This window comes from Grampus griseus (assembly GCF_964374135.1).
Source record: "Grampus griseus genome assembly, chromosome: 2".
In the NCBI taxonomy this organism is placed as follows: Eukaryota; Metazoa; Chordata; class Mammalia; order Artiodactyla; family Delphinidae; genus Grampus; species Grampus griseus.
Window position 1 is genome coordinate 141,510,515 of NC_139018.1, and position 21,905 is coordinate 141,532,419.

A 21,905-nucleotide genomic window follows, 5' to 3' on the forward strand; every position below is an offset into this window, starting at 1 on the left:
CAGAAGCAAAGTACAGGTATGATAATCCATGAAGTGCCTCAGAAATTTAACCTATAGCAGCATTAATAATATTCTAAGGATTTAGAACCATCTGCTAAATGTATCCAATTGTAATTTATCTCTTTTTAAGGATAAAGATGTGAAATTAGTTTTGTCTTTCTGCCAAAAGCACCAATCGACCAAAAAAAAAAAAAAGAAAAAAACAAACCCCCCAAAAATGTAATGACTGTGTTCCTGACAGGGTTGCTAAACAAATATTTGATAATAGGAAGCAGACAGTAGGAAGAAACACCAAAAATTCCACAGGATGATTTTCTCAGAGATTCTTTCCTTCAGTTTATGTCTCAGGGATGAAATTCATCACTTGCAAATTTGAATAACTCTACACATAAAACAAAATTAAAGCATATGATAGTCTTAAACTGTGCCTGTTTTTGACAAATAAAGGTGGTAGCTTAGCCAAACCATCTTGACTGCCTCATCTATGCAAAAGCTCATTTAAACATTTAAATAATCACTCACAGGCATTTTCTGAACACTGTATCTCATTTTCCTTGTTCTCAATTATACCCAACTGCCTCATATAAGGCTAGGCCTGGGCAAACTTGTGCTTTGTCTTCATTCTTACCTTTTCATCTTTCTGATAAGATCACAATGACCCCAGGACCTCATATTTCACTGCTCTTGCTTTCCCCACATATGCTGCATATGGATGTCCATAAAAACTCACTGTCCCAGGAATATTTGTTCAGAGTCCTGTTCTTTGCTTATTTTAAAATAAATTACAGGGACTTCCCTGGCGGTCCATTTATTAAGACTTTGCCTTCCAATGCAGGGGATGTGGGTTCAATCCCTGGTCTGGGAGCTAAGATCCCACATGCCTCATGGCTAAAAAACCAAAACATAAAACAGAAGCAATACTGCAACAAATTCAATAAAGACTTAAAAATAAATAAACAAATAACAACAAGCACAATGATCAACAGAGTGAAAAGGGAGTCCACATAGTGGGAAAAATATTTGCAAATCATATATCTGATAAGGAGTTAATAATATTTAGAATATATAAAGAACTCTTACAACTCAATAACAAAACCCCCCAAATAACCCAATTAAAAAACGGGCAGGGGCTTCCCTGGTGGCGCAGTGGTTGAGAGTCTGCCTGCTGATGCAGGGGACACGGGTTTGTGCCCCGGTTTGGGAAGATCCCACATGCCACGGAGCAGATGGACCCCGTGAGCCATGGCCGCTGAGCCTGCGTGTCTGGAGCCTGTGCTCCGCAACGGGAGAGGCCACAACAGTGAGAGACCCGCGTACCGCAAAAAAAAAAAAAAAAAAAAAAGGGCAAAGGACTTGAAGATATACTTCTCCAAAGATATACAAATGGCCAATAAAGCACGTGAAAACATTCTCAACATGGATAATCATTAAGGAAACACAAATCAAAACCATGAGATATCACTTCATACCCATTAAAATGGCTACTTTCAAATAAACAAAAACCCAAAAAACAAAAACCCCAGAAAATATAAAGTGTTGGCAAAGATACGGAGAAACTGGAACCCTTGTGCACTGTTGGTGGGAATGTAAAATGGTGCAGTCCCTATGGAAAACATTACGGTATTCCCTAAAAAAAATTAAAAATAGGATTATCATATGACCCAGCAATTCTACTTCTGAGTATATACCCAAAAGAATTAAAGGCAGGGTATAGAAGAGATATGTGTACCCACATGTTTATAGCAGCATTATTCACAACAGCTAAAAGGTGGAAGCATTCCGGGTTTTCATCAACGAATGAAGGAAGAAAGAAAATGTGGGATATACATGCAGTAAAATATTATTCAGCCTCAAGACGGAAGAAATTCTAATACATGCTACCACGTGGATGAACTTTGAGGACATTATGCTAAGTGAAATATTCCAGTCACAAAAAAGACATGTACTGTATGATTCCACTTATATGAGGTACACAGAGAAGTCAAATTCATAGAGACAGAAAGTAAAATGGTGGCTGACAAGGTTTGGGAGTAGAGGAGAATGGGGAGTTATTGTTTAATGGGTACAGAGTTTCAGTTTTGCAATACGAAAAATTTCTGAAGATGGATGATGGTGATGGTTACACAACAATGTGAATGTACTTAATACCAATGAATTGTCCACTTAAAAATAGTAAATTTTATGTTATGTATATTTTAACACAATTAAAAAGAAAAAATTACAATTAGCACATAAATAGCTCATCTTAAGACTGGTTTTAAACCCTTTTCTTAGCTGAGCCTTAAATTTTCTAAATTAAATAAGGGTTTCTGTCTAACTGTCAAAATGGTTAGAGTGAATTCCGTATTTTCTTTCACTTCTCCCTCTCATCCTACGCAGGTGAGTAAAGAGGGCAATGGATTGTACTGCAGTTCTTCCTACTAACTTGCTCTGTAACTCTGAGAAAGTCACTTGGTCAAGAAGTTTAATGCATTTTAGTTTTCTCATCCCTCCCCTCAAAGTAACAACACTGGAAGTTATCTTAAATCTTATGTCTCAGAAGGTACTATCACTAAACTTTCCATTAACGACTTCAAAACTGACTGCAGGGAGGCAGGAAGCAATAGCACAAAATGTAAAGGAAGGTCCATTCAAGATGCAGTGTTCTCTCTCTATAACAGTTAAATTGTGTTAAGTCCTATTACAAATAATAGGACAATAAATAGTTCTAAAAACTACATTTCAATGTCCTATAACCAAAAAAGGGCTGAAACCCAGCCTTTTTGTAAGGAAATGCCAATAAAAAATGTCTCTATTCTCGTTTTCATGTTCCTTCTGGGTTGGTCAGTTTTATTACTTGTTCATTTAGTCTAGCTGCCTTGTTGATAGGAAAATCTTCTCATCACTTTCTGCACACATCTCACTTTTATTCTTTTCCTTTATGCATCTATGGTTCTCTTTCTTAACCTATCTCAAGCTTTTTCAAGGTAAGGTCATGTCTCATTCATTTTTGTAATGTTAAGTCTATCAAGTCTATCATGGAGACTAACCCAGAGTATATACTCAATGAACACTTAATGGGAATATGATGATGGAACACTAGTGTTACCCAATTCACACAGCCCCGCCTTCACAAGGAAATAACTGGAAATTAAAAAGATGAAAGTTTCAATGACAGAAATTAAGAATGTTACACAACAAACTGTTTAAAACCAGGAAGCATTTCTGCTAACCAAAAAAAGTAGATAAAATCTTGAGGAAGTCTGTTAACAAAGAGTGGAATAGGGGAAAATCTCTCAGGGGTGGTCAAAAAACATTAAGCTACATATATACTGTTTATACAATTTACATCTTAAAACGGGAAAGAAAAGTTATGAGTAAAAGGCTGGATAAAGACACAACAGCCAAATCTATACAAAAATAAAAGCATGTTACAAGTTACAAGTACCATAACTTACAAGCTAAAAAAGTATGAAGTGGTAGAGTGGATCATTATACATATATTTTTTGTAATTTCCCCAGTTTATTTGAAAACCATCTTTTCTGACATATATTCATACAAATTTTAGATCAGTCATCTCCAAGTGTACAGAAATTACCTATATTTGACTATAAACTAACCACTGATAAAAGAATACTTAACATATCAATATTTAAGCATTCCAATATAAAAGGACTTTTTCCAACTTATTATTTTTTTCCCACCTAAGCTGATCTATATTTGACATTCAGGTTAATTATCTGCATGTAAAAGCAGGTGCGGTCCTCAAACTAACCTAAGGTAAACCAGCACACAAGTGTCCTTCTTCCCAGACATAATTACATTTCCAGAGGCAAAGTGGTTCAAATGGGAACAAATAAGCTAACTTCCTTATGAAATAAACTAGACAGACACAAACTAAGGAGTGAAGGTGCTAAAGATAAATCCCACAAATCTTCCTCATTCCTGTCTTGTCAATGCACAAGTGTGCACTGTGAGCGTGTATGAACACTTCTCACCAATATCACTGGACACCAGGCCCTGGCATCAAGAGGTAGTGCAGGGCAGGGGGCCCCGTCCACACAGAGGGAAGATGTAGTGCAGATTCTTGGAAGTGTCGATGGGCTCAGATGCTAATGGGCCTTACAGTGATGTTTTACTTCATTATGTTCTATTTTGTTGCTCTACTATTTTGTTTGTTCCACTATTTTTGTAACTGGGGTGAAGTGGGAGGTTCATCTAGTCTAAGAACATTTACCCCATAAACTGCCTGAATCAAAATTTTTATTTATTTTTCCACCAAACACAACAACTGACTTCCATCTACAATTATTTTTTAAGGTAGGAAACAGTGAGTCAACTGAAGAAAGGGCTGCGGCCTTGGCGAGGGAATGGTGACACTTGTCGCTCCACTGAGAATGCGGGCCTATGGGGACAAGCCTGGGCCACAGCAGGACTGGACCTGGGTCAGTGAACCCTCTCCAGCAAGGCTCTGCAGCACCGCACACACTGGTGGTAGACGGTCTCAAAGTCAGTGTCCTTACCATAATAAGGATCTTCAATAATGAGTTGTTCCTGTGGCTCCTAGCTCCCAAGTGTTCAATTCTCGCTCTGCAGTTTTTAACTTGATTACTTTTCCTATTCACATCTCTCAGGTTGCTTTCATCCATACATAGTATATAATCAAAAGTGGCAAAGACTTCTTTGGTAACCTGCCAGGCAACGTGACTCATGGGGATAACCATGCTTCTTCATGCAAGCCTGCCCCCGATAATCAGGAGGGTTTCCTAGTTCATACGTGGACACTGCTGCACTGTTTATCCTCCAAGTATCTGAAATGTTTTGATCAGTTACAAGTTTCCTGAAAACTGTTTCTGCAATGGGTGATCGACAGATGTTACCCAGACACACGAACAGCACTGACTTGGTCACCTGTATGGCCATCTTCCCGTGCACAGAGAGGCGCCCACTTGGATCATTATATTCTGACAAAAGGTACACTACCCTGGAGTTATAAGTCCTAAACATTTATGTGGCAAGTGAAGCCCTGAAATTTCCTGAATGGTCAAAAATATTGTGAGAGATATGTAGAAATATAATAGATATGGTAGCTATACTTCTGCATCTCTAAATATTGACTGCTACAGAAGCCTTCTTTATAGGAATACAAAGAGCACTTTTAAAAAGTTGATCACGGGGACTTCCCTCGTGGTCCAGCGGTTAAGACTCTGCATTCCCAATGCAGGGGGCCTGGGTTCAATCCCTGGTCAGGGAGCTAAATCCTGCATGCTGCAACTAAGACCCAGTGCAGCCAAATAAGTAAACAAATAAATATTTTTTAAAAAGTTGATCACATATTAAAAGAAAACTCAAATTAAAAAATAGTTTAAAAGACTACATACTCTGATAACAAGGTAATCATGCTAAAAAAACAAATTTAAACATTGTATAAAAATTTTTTTTTTTTTTTTTTTGCGGTACGCAGGCCTCTCACTGTTGTGGTCTCTCCCGTTGCGGAGCACAGGCTCTGGATACGCAGGCTCAGCGGCCATGGCTCACGGGTCCATCTGCTCCGTGGCATGTGGAATCTTCCCAGACCGGGGCACGAACTCGTGTCCCCTGCATCGGCAGGCAGACTCTCAACCACTGCGCCACCAGGGAAGCCCTGTATAAAAACTTTTAACCAATGATAATTTCTAAAATTATCTCCTAACCATCTCTTAGGCCAAAAAAGAAAAGAAAATCACAATTAAAATCTATGTTGAAAATGATTAGAAAACACCAATTACCCAAATCTACATGTTGAAGCCAAATCTGACTTTAGGAAAACTAGCTTTAAAAATTTTCATTTTCAAAAAAAATTTCAAAGAAATTTCATGACTTTTGAAATAGAAGCAAAGAAAAGTAGTGAAGATGAAATCAGAAATTCATGATGTAGGGGAAAAAAAATAGGAGAACTGATTAACCAAAAAAAAAAAAAAAAAAGGGAGAAATAAAAACCAAGAGCTAGAGTTTTGGTGAAAAAATGACAATAAAGCTGACACACCTTTGGCAAATCTAAATACAAAATTTTTTTTAAAATATATAAAATTAGTAATGAGATGTAACTATAGTGACTGAGACTAAAAATTATAGTAGAATGATATATATATATATATATAAAATCTACACTAGAAGGTTTACTATATCTATGAAATAGACACTTTTCTAGGAAAATAAAAATGGTAGAATTGACTCAAGAAGAGTGTAATATGTGAATAAACCAATAACCATGAAATTGATTTAAAAGATGCCCGAAAAAACCCTCAAAAAGTTTCCAGGCCTTAAGTGGCTTTAAGGTCTTTCAAGTCTTGGAAATAGACTTGCTTGCTTAACAGAAATTATTTTAGGGACTTCCCTGGTGGCGCAGTGGTTAAGAATCCGCCTGCCAACACAGGGGACACGGGTTTGAACCCTGGTCCGGAAAGATCCCACATGCTGCAGAGCAGCTAAGCCCATGTGCCACAATTACTGAGCCCGCATGCTGCAACTACTGAAGCCCGTGTGCCTAGAGCCCGTGCTCTGCAACAAGAGAACCCACCGCAATGAGAAGCCCGCACACTGCGACAAAGAGTAGCCCCCGCTCGCCACAACTAGAGAAAGCGCACATGCGGCAGTGAGGACCCAATGCAGCCAAAAATAAATAAACAAAAATAATTTTTTTTAAAATAGAAATTATTTTAGGGCATCTAAAACTTGGAAAGCTTACCACACATTTTACCAAATCAGCAAAGCTGCGAAAGAAATCAGACAAAAGACTTACTACAACAGACAGAACTGAAAGGAGAATAGGCAATTCAACAATAATAGATGGAGACTTCAATACCTCACTCTAAATAACGGATAGAACAACTAAACTAGACAGAAGATCAAAAAGGAAACAGAACACACTATAAACTAACTAGACCTAACAGACATCTATAGAACACTTCACTGAATAGCAGCAGAATACGCATTCTTCTCAAGTGTACATGGAGTGTTCTCCAGAATAGAACATACATTAGGTCATAAAACATGCTTCAATGAATTTAAAAGGACTGAAGTCATACAAAGTATGTCCTCTGACCACAAGGTAATGAAATTAGACATTACTAATAAAAGGAAATTTGGGAAATTCACAAATATATAGAAATTAGCACACTACTAAATACACAATTGGCAAAGGAGAAATCACAAGGAAAATTAAAATTACTTGTAGATGAATGAAAACATAATATACCAACACTTACGGGATGCAGTGAAAGCAATGTTTAGAGAGAAATTTATAGCTATGTACACCTATATTAAAAAGGAAGATCATGGGGCTTCCCTGGTGGCGCAGTGGTTGAGAATCTGTCTGCCAATGCAGGGGACATGGGTTCGAGCCATGGTCTGGGAAGATCCCACATGCCGCGGAGCAACTGGGCCTGTGAACCACAACTACTGAGCCTGTGCGTCTGGAGCCTGTGCTCCGCAACAAGAGAGGCCGCGATAGTGAGAGGCTGCGCACCGCTGAGGAATGGCCCCCGCTCGCCGCAACTAGAGAAAGCCCTCACACAGAAACGAAGACCCAACACAGCCAAAAATAAATAAATTAATAAATAAAATTTAAACTGTTGATTCATTCATGTAATTTAAAGAAAAAAAAAAGGAAGATCACAAATCAATAACCTAACCTTCTACCTTCAGAAACTGGAAAAAGAATAGCACCAACTTAAAGCAAATAAAAGGAAGAAAAAAATACAGATTAGAGTGGAAATAAGTAAAATAGACAATAGAAAAATACAGGAAATCAATGACACCAAAAGTTAGTTCTTTGACAAGATCAATAAAATTGACAAATCTTAGGCTAGAATGACTAAGAAAAAAGAGAGAAGATTCAAATTACTAAAATCAGGAATGAAAAGAGAACATTACTACTGACCTTACAGAAATAAAAAAGACTATCAGGGAATAGTATGGGTAACTGTATGCCAACAAATTAGATAACCTAGATAAAATGAACAAATTCCTAGGAAGGCACAAACTATTGAAACCCACTGAAGAAGAAATAGAAAATGTGAGTAGAGCTATAATAGGAGATTGAATTATAAAAAAATACCATAAATAATTTTAAAAAAACTACCACAAAGAATCTAAAAAAGCGCAACTCATAGAAACAAGAGTAGAATGATGGTTGCTAGGGACTGGAGGGTAGGGGAAATTGGGAGATGTTGGTCAAAGGATACAAACTTCCAGTTATATAAGATGAATAAGTTTTGGGGATCTAACATACAGCATGGTGATTATAATTAACAATACTGTATAGACTTGAAAGTTGCGGAGAGTAAATCTTAAAAGTTCTCACTACAAAAGAAATGGTAATTATGTGAGGTGACTGAAGTGCTAACTAACCCTACTAGCGTAATCACTTTATTATGTGTAAGTGTATCAAATCAACACATTGTACACCTTAAATTTACACAATATTTCATGTCAGTTAAATCTCAATAAAGCTGTTTAAAATAAAAAAAAAACACCCACAAAGAAAAGCTCAGGTCCAGATAGCTTCACTGGTGAATCATACCAAACATTTAAAGAATTAATACCAATCCTTCACAAACTCTTTCAAAAAACAGAAGAGGAGGGAACACTCCCCAACTCATTTTTTGAGGACTGTATTACTCTGATACCAGGATCCCAGAAACAGACATCACAAGAAAACAGACCTATAGATCAGTATCACTTATGACTACAGATGCAAAAATCTACAACAAAAATATAGATCTTCCTCAACTTATGATGGAGTTACATCCCAATAAACCCATCATAAACTGAAATTATCATTAGGACAGAAATGCATTTAATACACCTAACATACAGAGTATCATAGCTTAGCCTAGCCTACTTTAAATGTGCTCAGAACACTTAACATACAGTTGGGCAAAACGATCTAACACAAAGCCTATTTTATAATAAATGTTGAGCATCTCATGTAATTTATGGAATACCATTCTGAAAGTGAAATACAGAATGGCTGTATGGATACAGAATGGTTCTAAGTGTACTGGCTGTTTACCCTAGTGACAGTGTGGCTGACTGGGAGCTACGGCTCACTGCCACTGCCCAGCATCAGGAGAAAGTATCTTACTGCATATCGCTAGCCTGAGAAAAGATCAAAATTCAAAACTTGAAGTGTGGTTTCTACTGAATGTGTATCACTTTTGTACCATCATGAAGTCGAAAAATTATAAGTTCAACCGTCATGTGTCAGGGATTCTATTTCTTATTAGCAAACAGAATCCAGCAATGTACAAAAAGAATTATGCACCATGACCAAGAAGTTTTATTCCAAGAATGTGAGATTGGTTTAACACACAAAAATCAATCAATATAAGACACCATATTAATAGAACAAAAGACAAAACATCACATGGTTATCTCAATAGATGTGGGAAAAGCATCTGACAAAATCCAACATCCTTCCATGATAAAAACATTCAACAAACTAGGAATACAAGGAAACACCCTCAACCTGATAAAGGGCATCTATGAAAAACCCACAGCTAACATCATACTTAATTGTGGAAGACTAAAATTTCCTGCATAAGATAAGGAACAAGACAAGGATGTCCACTTTGACCACTTCTATTCAACATTGTACTGGAGGTTCTAGTCAAGGTCATTAGGCTATATGAAATGTAAAATGGTATAACAGTTTTGGAAAAGAGGCTGGGAATTTCTCAAAGGGTTAAACAAAGAGTTACCATGTGACCCAGCAATTCCATTCCTAAGTACATACCCAAGAGACTGAAAACATTAAATCCACATAAAAAATTGTACACATATGTTCATCGCAGCATTATTTGTAACAGCCCAAAGTGGAAATGACCCAAATACCCATCAACTGATGAACAGATAAACAAAATGTGGAGTACCTATGGAATGTTATTCAGACATTAAAAGGAATAAACTACTGGGACTTCCCTGGTGGCACAGTGGTTGGGGATCCGTGCTCCCAATGCAGGAGGCCTGGGTTTGATCTCTCATCGGGGAACTGGATCCTACACGCATGCCGCAACTAAGAATTCGCATGCCACAACTAAGAAGCTAGCGAGCCACAACTAAGGGGCACACCTGCTGCAACTAAGACCTGGCACAACCAAATAAATAAATGAATATTAAATAAACAATAAATAAAAGGGATAAACTACTGATACATGCTACAACATGGATAAACTTTGAAAATATTATGTTAAATTAAAGAAGCCAGACATAATTGGCCATATATTCTTTTTTTAAAAATAAATTTATTTGGGCTTCCCTGGTGGCGCAGTGGTTGAGGGTCCGCCTGCCGATGCAGGGGACACGGGTTCGTGTCGTGGAGTGGCTGGGCCAGTGAGCCATGGCCGCTGAGCCTGCATGTCCGGAGCCTGTACTCCGCAACGGGAGAGGCCACAGCAGTGAGAGGCCTGTGTACTGCAAAAAAAATAGTAAAATTTATTTATTTATTTATTTATTTATGGATGGCTATGTTTGGTCTTCATTGCTGTGCGCGGGCTTTCTCTAGTTGTGGCGAGCAGGGGCTACTCTTCATTGCAGTGCGCAGGCTTCTCACTGCGGTGGCTTCTCTTGCTGTGGAGCATGGGTTCTAGGTGCGTGGGCTTCAGTAACTGTGGCACGTGGGCTCAGTAGTTGTGGCATGCGGGCTCTAGAGCGCAGGCTCAGTAGTTGTGGTGCATGGGCTTAGTTGCTCCATGGCATGTGGATCTTCCCGGACCAGGGCTCGAACCTGTGTGGTTAAGAATCCACCTGCCAGTGCACCACCAGGGAAGTCCACCACCAGGGAAGTCCAATTGGCCATATATTCTACGATACCTCCAAATGAAATATCCAGAATAAGCAAATTCTTAGAAACAAAGTAAATTAGTGATTGTCATGGATTGGGGGTAAGGATGGATGATGACAGACTGCTTAATGGGTATGCATTTCCTTTTGGGGTGATAAAAATGTTCTAGAATTAGCAATCGTTTTACGGCATTGTGAATATAATAAAAACAACTGAACTGTATAACTTAAACAGGTGAATTTTATGTTACCTAAATTATATCTCAACAAAAAGAGAAATGTATGTACAATAGTCCCCCATTATCTGCAGTTTCATTTTCTGTGGTTTCAGTTACCTGTGATCAACCATGGTCCAAAAATATTTAATGGAAAATTACAGAAATAAACAATTCATAAGTTTTAAATTGCACGCCATTCTCAGTAGTGTTAGGAAATCTCAAGCCATCCTGGAGTGGGACATGAATTATCCCTTTGTCCAGCATATCCTACCTGTTAATAACTTAGTAGCTATCTCAGTTATCAGATCACCTGTTGCAGTATTGCAGTGCTTGTGTTCAAGTAGCCTTGATTTTACTTAATGAGGGCTGCAAAGCGTAAGAGTAGTGATGCTGGCAATTTGCATATGCCAAAGAGAAGCTGTGAAGTGCTTTCATTAAGTGAAAAGGTGAAAGTTCTCGACTTAATAAGGAGAGAAAAAATACCATTTGTTGAAGTTGCTAAGATCTACTGTATGAAAGAATATTCTATCCATGAAATTGTGAAGGAAAAAGAAATTCATGCTAGTTTTGCTGTTGCACTCCAAACTGCAAAAGTTATGGCCATAGTGCATTATAAGTGTTTAGTTAAGATGGAAAAGGCATTAAATTTATACAATAAGGTATTTGGAGAGAGACCACATTCACGTAACTTTTATTACAGTGTATTGATATAACTGTTTTATTTTATTATTTATTTAATATTTTACCATGCCTAATTTATAAATTAAACTCTATCATGGGTACATAGGTATAGGAAAAAAACGTATACACAGGGCTCAGTATTATCTGCAATTTCAGGCATCCACTGGGGGTACTGTAATGTATCCCCATGGATAAGGGGGGGTTACTGTACTGAAACAAAGTAAGGTGTATTCCAGGTATACAAGTACAATTTAATATTTAAAATATATAATTAATAACAAGGCCAAAAGAGAAAACTTACAAAACTATTACAATTTGACAAAATTTAACTTTGACAAAATTTAACTTCCATTCTTGATAATTCTTAGAAAAATAAGAATAAAAGAATACATCAATGGAAAACAGTATGGGGGTTCCTTAAAAAACTAAAAATAGAGTTGCCACATGATCCTGCAATCCCATTCCTGAGCATATATCTAGAGGAAACTGTAATTCAAAAAGATACATACGGGCTTCCCTGGTGGCGCAGTGGTTGAGAGTCCGCCTGCCGATGCAGGGGACACGGGTTCGTGCCCCGGTCTGGGAAGATCCCACATGCCGCGGAGCGGCTGGGCCCGTAAGCCATGGCAGCTGAGCCTGCGCGTCCGGAGCCTGTGCTCCGCAACGGGAGAGGCCACAACAGTGAGAGGCCCGCGTACCGGGAAAAAGAAAAAAAAAAAAGATACATGCACCCCAATGTTCACTGCAGCACTATTTACAATAGCCAAAACATAGAAACAACCTAAATGCCCATTGACAGATGAATGGATAAAGAAGATGTGGTATATATATAGAATGAAGCATTACTCAGCCATAAAATGGAATGAAATAATGCCATTTGCAGCAACATGGATGGACCTAGAGATTATCATGCTCAGTAAGTCATCATGCTAAGCAAGTCAGATAAAATATCATATGATATCACTTATATGTGTAATTTAAAATATGACACATGAACTTACCTACAACACAGAAACAGACTCACAGTCCTAGAGAACAGACTTGTGGTTGCCAAGGGGGAGAGGGGCTAGGGAGGGATGGATTGGGAGTTTGAGGTTAGCAGATGCAAATTATTGTACATAGAATGGATAAACAACAAGGTCCTACACAGGGAACTATATTCAATATCCTGTGATAAACCATAATGGAAAAGAATATGAAAAAGTATGTATATATAGGTATAACTGAATCACTTTGCTGTATAGTAATTAACACATTATAAATCAACTATACTTCAATAAAATGAATTTTAAAAAAAGGAATATATCAACATGATGTGGACCCCAGCTGTCATAAAATTTTATCATGTTCTGAAACGTGCACAAATATAACAGTACTATTATAACAATACATTATAAAACCAAGATAAATTTATATATTATTAAGTAGAAATAAAATGACACCAAAAAATCTAAATTAATAATTTAATGTCATACTGTTTTGTTGGAATTACATCCTGTTTACAACATGAATACGCCTCAGGTTCTTTTGTGTTTAGCACTCTTACGCTGCCCTGGGCTGTATAATGAATCAAATTTCACAGTATTTTTCTCTATCAGAACTACCACCAGGCCTCCATTTGCACAGCCCATCTTGACATCATTAGGTGATCAATAAGATGTTAGAGGCAAAGAGTAAGGAGCATCTAGGATAATTTGAGGTCTTTGTTTTTTGGGGTGACTGGCTAAATAGTAATCTTTAAGTAAAACAGGAATACTTGGGTTGGGAGGGGTGGCTAGATTACTTTTGATGATGAATTTGTGGTACCTGAGGGACAGCTAGATGGAGCTATCTAGTAGGTAAACGGATGTATGGATTTGAAGCTCACAATAGTTAAGTCTGGGCCTGAAACAGAAATTTAGAAGAATGGTGGCTTGAAGCCAAAGAAGAACCTGTACAGGTATGGTTAGAGAAGCAGAAGAATCTTTCAAAAGAAACACAGGAGGGAAGTCAAGAGAAGAGAATTTTTTAATAGCAGTGTTAATTTCCACAGAGGCAACAATTAGGATTGAAATGAATTCTATTAATTGGCAGGTGATGGTGACTTCTGGGAGAGGGGTGAGAAAGAGACAGTAAGGTCAGTTATTTAAAGAAGCATGGCTACCAAGGAAAGCAGAGAGAGCAGTGCCTGGAAGATAGGAGAGATTATTCTTTCTAGTCTGTAGAGAGAAAGTCAGTGGAGGGGAAGAGGCTGATGACTTCAAGTCTATGAGAACAAAACTTTGTTTAGGTTACCTCTCTACCCCCAGCATCTATGAGGGTGTTAGTGTTTGGGACATAGCAAACACTCAAAAATATCAATATTTGCTGAATGTTGAATGAAGAAAGGAAAAGGGTGGGGTCAAGCAAGAAGGGGAGGGTCTTAGTAAGGAGGATGGGGAAGAGGCGATGGAGAGGGAAAAAAACATTTTTTGATCATCCGTTAAACTTCAGATTCTTAAAAAAAAAAAACAAAAAACCCCACAAAACTTCAGATTCTTTACGTTTAAAATCCTTGAAATAACCCTGAAAAGAAGGCATTATTGTCTCCATTTTACAGTCCATCAAAGCCAAGAGATTAGGTACCCAAGGTCATTCATCTGTTGAGGGATAGAGACAGCAGACACGGCTTTATCGGCACATAAAGCTCCTGCTCTTCCATTGCACCTTGAAAATGAACATATAAAATATGAAAGTAAAATAATTTGCTGAAAATAAGGGGAAAGAGGTTGAGTTGGAAGAGGGTAGTAAAAATATCTACTAACACCTGAGGAGGATAGACAAGGAACTGACCCAGGTCAAGTAAAAGGAGTGATGAGCAGTGTTGAGGACCTAACGAAATTAATCCTGGAGCAGCCCCAGTCTGCATGCCTTTGTGATTATGTCTAGTTGGTCTCAGCAGGAGTTTGTAGGGTGAATGCATGAAAGTGTGCATGGGGTGAGAGCAGTTCAAGTAATCATGTAGGTCTAATTTGGACACGGAAGGAGTGAAGCCAGGAGGTAGCTGGGATACCCAGAGGAAACGGAGAGGTCACAGTAGTTGGATTTTACAATACTGAATGAGAAGCAATTTTAGTGGCGCAAAGGAGGGGTCTTCAATCACCATCATCTCTATTTCACTTCAACAAACTTCTCTAACCGCCCGCTCTTGCTGAGCTGCCCTACTTCTGTAATTTGCTTTTATGACAATATTAAAAACAAGGGACACATTTGTTCTGGGTTACCTGATCCCTTGTAGTTAAATAAATATTTGCCCCAGACAAGGAGCTTATTAAAAATGAACAATGGAGACCATCAAATTTCATAACTCTATCAAAGGCTCTGTCCTTCACCCGCCACCCCACCTAGCACTAGACAGGGCCAGTGAACAACAGCAGTGACAAAAAGCTGAGCGGAAAACCACGAGAGTTCTTGAATACCTGACTTAACACAAAGATTAACCTAACCCTTTTGTTTCCAGATACTTCCACTTAGTATAGTGGGGCTATTTTCCAATAGAAGTGTACTTATTTTGTGTGAGTCAGTCAGCCAGATGTGAGATATAAAACTGTGCTTACTATAACTTTTCAGAAATATATCTTTTTCAGAAATTGAAGTGTCTTACTATCATCAATATTAGATTGTCTCTTCTAAGATTGCTGTTATCTAAATAGTAGCAAGGAAATCTTTTTGATTGGACAAAAGTGATTGTAAAGAAAATACAGAACCATTAGAAATGTGGTAGTCCCATGACTTTACATCCACCTCAGAGGGTACCACAAACCTACCCCACCTATAGGTTTTCTGGACTTAACAAAAGCCCATATCAATCCCAGTCATAGATAGCCTGATACCTCCACAGTCTAGTCTCAAAAACCCAAGAAAACCCCAGAACCTCAATATTATCAGCCAGGGAACACTAGATAGTCAGTGTTTATCACTAACTAGTTAGCAAATGTATGAAGCTTATTACCCTCAACAAGCCATATGTATGAAACTATAATTAGCTTCATAGAGAAAGCTAAGAAAGTAGTAGGTATATTTGCAGTTCAAAGAATAGAAGGAAAATGAGAGTAGAAATATTTGATCTGTATACCTTTGGAGATCAAGTAAAACAATGGCCAGGGTGGTTAAGTGTCCTAACATAACTTTCATTTCTTATGTTCATGTGACCTCCATGTAGGACTATGGCTACAGCAGAATAAAAAGCTCAGGACTATTAACTCATCTCAAAAATCCAACTACTGTTCTATATAAACATATATAACTCACATAGATTAATTTCCCTTTGGCCTAACAGACCAGACCAGTACTTTTCAAACTACAGGTAGTGAAATTGATTTTGTGGGTTACAACCTGATTTTATACAAAATGAAATATAAAAACATCAGGATGCATCACATATAGTATGTGGTGAAAATCTTTTTCTAGTGTGTGTGTATGAAATTAATATTTATTTCCTATTGTCAGTTACAGCCAAAAAAAGTCTGAAAGCCACTAGACTAGACTGCAACAGAATCAATCAGCAACGATGACTCATTTCCAAGGTCTAAATACTTTTTCAAAATTATTGACTTAATCCTCATGTAGCAGTCCAGTGAAGGAGATAAGAACAGTTATGCCTTGTTTGAAAATAGCTGGTCTCATTTTGAAAGTCAAACAGAAGTCTTGAGGGAATTAATTTTCAATCCATTTAACATATGCTAACTCCAAAAAAAAAATGAACTGAGAATTCATAACACTGCTCCCTCTAAATATGCATTTCCTCCAAAATTAAAGATGCCATTAGTACAAAAGTCTACTTCAGTGACAAAAAGGAAGAAAAGCTCTAAAGGCATGGGTTTATTTTTTGACATTTTTCCCTACATAAAAGTTTTTCAATCTCTGTGAAACTCATTTTTATATTTGCTAACCAGTACTGAACCTAAATGAACCCATCACTTACAACAACTCTCGTCTTAAACATATTTTGATAGAAACTAAGAAGTTACTAATATGTTAGTAAGAACTACCCAGTCCACTTTTGGAGAGCCTTCGAGACTCTATAATCAGGCTTAGGGAATCCACTCAGAGCTTGAGTTTCAGTGATCAAGTGGGAGGAGTAGTTGATTCATAGGCACCATTTAACTGCCAACGAAGTCCAGCTTAGTTTGCCCCCAAATCCTGAAGCTATGTGGACCCTCTAGAGATGGCTCATCACACTCATAAATCTGGAGGGGTAATATTAATGGGAAGTCCCTACAACTCCCAGAGCCTAAAGCCAACTCACTATTATAAAGTCACAAGGAAACTGCTGAAAGACACACTTGCCAAACCACAAAAACATTTACTGAGACTTTACTAGGTCCGGTGTTTCTAGGAGGTTAATTATTAGGTACTTAATTAGCAAACACTTTCTTCATGTATATTTTCACATTTGATTACTAGGAAAAAGGGTGAGACTAAGAATTATCACTCTCCCTGTTTTACAAAGAGATTGTAATAAAAAAAAGATGCCCAAACCTAACAAACCAAGAGAGTGGTAGAATGAGGTGCTTATCTTTTAACTCCTGGTCTAGTTGTCTTTCCGGACATGGCAGGAAGTCTTGCTCAGAAATCTGGAGGATGTCACTCTAAATGTCTGAGCTCACCAATCATTGGATTATTTCACTCTTTTTAACCTCTAGGTGGCTCTCTGTGACCCTACAGATGGTACTTACCTGACTGACTACAGCAAATTCTTATCAAGTAAGAAGATATAGTAGAGAAATTCAATTACTACCTCCATTTTAATCAGCTGAAAGGAGATTACATATACAAATGGCAGTGATATACTGTACATAGAAAAATGCTGTTACAGAGATTGGGAATGCAGTAAACTGGCAAGAAGTTACACAGGCTAGTAGTAGTAGTTCTTATGATTTAGCTTCTAGGCTCTACTGAACCAGTAACTCTCATAACTACCCTACTTGATGTTCAAAGTAGATGTGTTCTCTCACACATAAAGGTTTTAGAACTTACACTAAGTCAACATCATGCTACTCATTCAGAATTGATTTTAACGGGTCTCTGCTTTCTTTAAATGCACAGCTAATACTTATTTTTATATTGCCCTGTGTCAAAGGACTTTCAAAGAGATATAGACTAAAGATAATATAATAAATGTTACAATAGTAAATGTTCTCTGACTGAAGATTTCCAGCTTCACAGAAACTTGTAGCCCTACAAACACACATACATGTATGTTCTTTTTACATACTGCCAAATGCTTCTTTAGTCCTTTACCTAATCTGATATCACATTTCTTATGTTCTTGTGGCATTCTTAATAGTCGGGGATTAAGACAATTAAGTTGTCTTTAGGTGAATTTCTTAAGCTAAGTCTTGGTTCTCTTATGGGGATATCTACCTCATAGTAGTGTTATTATATATACTCATTCTAACTTGATAATCAAGACACATATACATTATTGATAGAATGTCATATATGATACATATATTCTGCCTAACTTGTAACCAAAGAAATTAATTCTATTAAATATTTGTGCTTATTAAATTGAGAAAGATTTTTAAAAGTTTGAATCATCCACTTTTAATGAATATGTGAGAAAACAAGTATTCTCTTATTCTGGTAGTGGGTAAGATAAGATAGTTAAATCTTTGTAATACAAAGCTTTAAAACATGCACATGCCCCTTGACTCAGAAATATAATTTCCAGAGACTTGTCCTAAGGAAATAACAATTAAGCCAAAAGAATGTTTCTCAGAGTATTCTTTTATAGTATAAAACTGGAAATAAAATAAATGTCTTATAATAGCAAGTGGTTATAATTTATAAAAATAAGTCCACGCCATAAATTACCAGATGGCTATTACAAATAATGTTATAAAAACATATTCATTGCCATTGAAAGTCTTCTAAAGATACAGTGTTTAGTGGGGAAAAAAGGTTGCAAAATGTATATATACTACAAAAATTATGTACCTAAACATATAGGTGGATATTCATGATGCTTGTAATTATGTCTAGGATGTTAATCTTTCTACAGTGACATTATTACTTGTGTAATAACTGTAACTCTGTTACACAGCTGAAATTAATATATAACATGAAGGTCAGTCCATTCTCTCTTTTAAATAAGCATAGTTTAAACAGTTTACAGTATGAGCAAATTGTTTTCGGTGCAAGGAACACTATTGACTGTTAAGGATCCTATATAGTCAGTACTTCTATTCTGTGGTGAAGGAGCAATTAAAAAAAATCTAATTAGTTACAGACATTTTAATAAAATAGATTAAAGATGAATTATTAGAAAATTAAAATTAAAAGGCATACAAACCTCAATTTTAAATCAGATTCACAAACAAAAAGTTACTCTATCAAATTGCTAAAAAAATTTCTAAACTCTTGTTCTCAATTTCTATATCTATCTTGTCACTGACAGGTAACAGTCCACAGACCATGCTTTCAGTACTGCTTGAAATGATTAAGAAATCTTTTTGCAGTGGACTAACAACCGTATTAAGTGGACTATATTTTGATCAGACATCTGGAGGCTCTTCTGCAATAGAAGATATTTCTCTAATAAACAGGAATATTTGGGCTCTTGCTCTACTATACTTATTAGTCTATAATGTTTTTCTAATGCTAATAGACATTTTCAACAGTCATATATCATTTTAAACCATCATTTTCCAAAAGAATCAAACACAACCTCATATAGTGGAATTAAGAGAATTAATATTCTTCAAATCATGGGGCAACAAGTAGTCATTAGGGCATTTCAAAGGGGATATGCCACATACACAGATGCACCTGGCTGACGGAAAATGTAAATGTTGGTATTGAGTTTAAGTTGCCTGTTTGCTCCCAGGGTTAAGCTGAAGAAAATGAGACAGTTTGCCAGTCTCAAACTGGCAATGTGAATATAGTCTCTTGGAGAAAGGTTGAGTGAGCCTGTGCCACTCTACCTGAGGAATGAACCAATGATGCATTTCTGTGGACTCGGGACAAAGTAATAAAGATTATAAACATCTTACTTTATGTCGAGATTAAAAAGAATTTAAGTGTCAACTGATTCTCTGAAAATATGTAGCCTGGTCTGCAGAAATAAAGGTTCACAGTCTAGCAGTTTACTGTCAAAGGCAAAAAAAAAAAAAGGAAAGTGCTATGGGTCAGAAACTGAGGATTCCCAACCAGTATTTACATTAATAGAGGATAGGGAAACACTTTATTCAATTACAATGTTTTTAAATTGCTGCAAATTTAATCTGTTGGTAGAAAAACGAAAAAATACACCTAGTACAGTGCCTTACATACGGTAGGTACTCAATAAAAGTTCAATAAGAGTTCAGATCTTTGAACTGTCATAGAGGGGTAAGTCAAATGCTTTATTCTTAAGTTTTAACAAGTGAGAGGTGGAGAGCTAGATCAAAAATATGATGAGCAATGAATGATTTAGCATGAAAGGAATAGAAAGACTCTAGTAGAGTTAAGCAAAAGACAGAGGCAGAATCCAGAACTACAAAGAAGCCTCAAGAGAAAGCTGTGAAGTAGTAAATGAAGCTTCTAAAATAGTCAAAGGAAGATGCAACTTTGTAGGACTGAAGCCTTAAAGGAAAAAATTTCTCACTGAAAGCTAAGAATGGTGAAATTGAATCCATGAAGAAACTTGGAGTATTAGATTCTTCTTTTTCCCCACCTCATACATAGTGTGTGTTTTTAAAATTGAGGCATTATATACGCAAATTGAGGCATTATATACATAATAGTGCATAAATCCCCAAGTGCAAGCCTGATAAATTTTTACATACGTACAAACCCACATCAAGATACAGAACATTTCCAGTGCCTCCTACCAGTCAGTAACCCCCCCACCACCTCCACCTACCACAAACTGGTCACCATTGATCAGCTTTGCCTGTTTTTGAACATCATGGGATCATACAGAATGTACTGTCTTGTGTCTGGCTTTTTTTTCACTCAACCTTGTATTTTTGAGATTTATCCATATTTTTGTGGGCATCAGTAGTCTGCCCCTTTTTATTGCTGGGTAGTACTCCACTATACAAACATACTACAAATTTGCTTATCCATTCTAGCATTGATGGACATCTGGGTTGTTTCAGTCTTCTGCTATTATGGATAAAGCCGCCATATATGAGCATTACTGTACAAGTCTTTTGGTGGACATAAACACCCATTCTCTTGGGTATATGCCTAGAACAGACTGCCAAGTCACAAGGCAGGCGTGTATTTAACTACAGTAGATCAGGCCAGTTTTCTAAAGTGGTTATATCGATTTACTCTCCTATTAACGATGCTTGAGAGTTCTCATATAAAGTTGTATTTTAAAAAGCTCTTTAACTGAAACACAAGGGCTTTAAGACTTTGGTTTTTGTATTGTTTTTTGTTTTTCCATTTTTTAGAGTAGGGGTAACATAAGCAGAGTGTTCACACCTCGGGGGATAAACAAGATGATTTTAGGGGGTCTGTGAAGAAAATAGTACAACTTCTATCTTAGTTTCTTATTCTTTCGCCTAAAAAGTAAATTTTACTAATATCCAATACATCAATTAACACTAGTGTGCTTATTTACATAATTATATTTATTCACTTTAGGCATACTGTGACTTATTGCCATTTGTGTGTGCCTGGTTGAGTAGAATTATGGAACATCTACTTCTAACAGAATTCTCGCTAAATGAACAAGTGGCTAAAGGAGTCCTACAAAGATGACACTAATAATGTAAGCACAAGCAAACAAGGAAATGGCCAAGCTGACAGTTCTATTCTATAATATCTCTTTAAAAGATAAAAACTGTGACAATCTAGTCAGATCTCACAAGGAGGCAAAAAAATTCCAAAAATTAGTACTTTTTAAAATTTATATAAACTTAATCTAGTACTATTAATGACATTTTGCCAATAAGAATTTTAAAACATAAAATATCATCTATATCATCTGTCATCCCTATTAGTTTTTTTGTATTTATCTTATAATATATATAATAGTACAAAGTACATGTAGATGTAATTTTAAAGTAAATTTACACATATTAGAGATGCATGCTCTATTTTTCTTTTTTCTTTACCAACAAGGTACACAATCAAAAGCCTTCAGAGGGACTTCCCTGGTGGTTCAGTGGTAAAGAATCCACCTTCCAATGTAGGGGACTCGGGTTCGATCCCTGGTCAGGGAACTAAGATCCCACATGCCATGGGGC

General features: G+C 36.9%; 1 protein-coding gene and 1 pseudogene across 2 annotated transcripts in view; both read right to left on the reverse strand.

The window, feature by feature from the left end:
- HDGFL3 (HDGF like 3) overlaps nucleotides 1–21,905 on the reverse strand; it is a 75,022-nt gene that overhangs the window by 49,391 nt on the left and 3,726 nt on the right. The window lies entirely within an intron of this gene.
- LOC309818441 (low molecular weight phosphotyrosine protein phosphatase-like) lies at nucleotides 4,427–4,903 on the reverse strand (annotated as a pseudogene). The gene has a single exon. The product of its transcript is annotated as a low molecular weight phosphotyrosine protein phosphatase-like (transcript).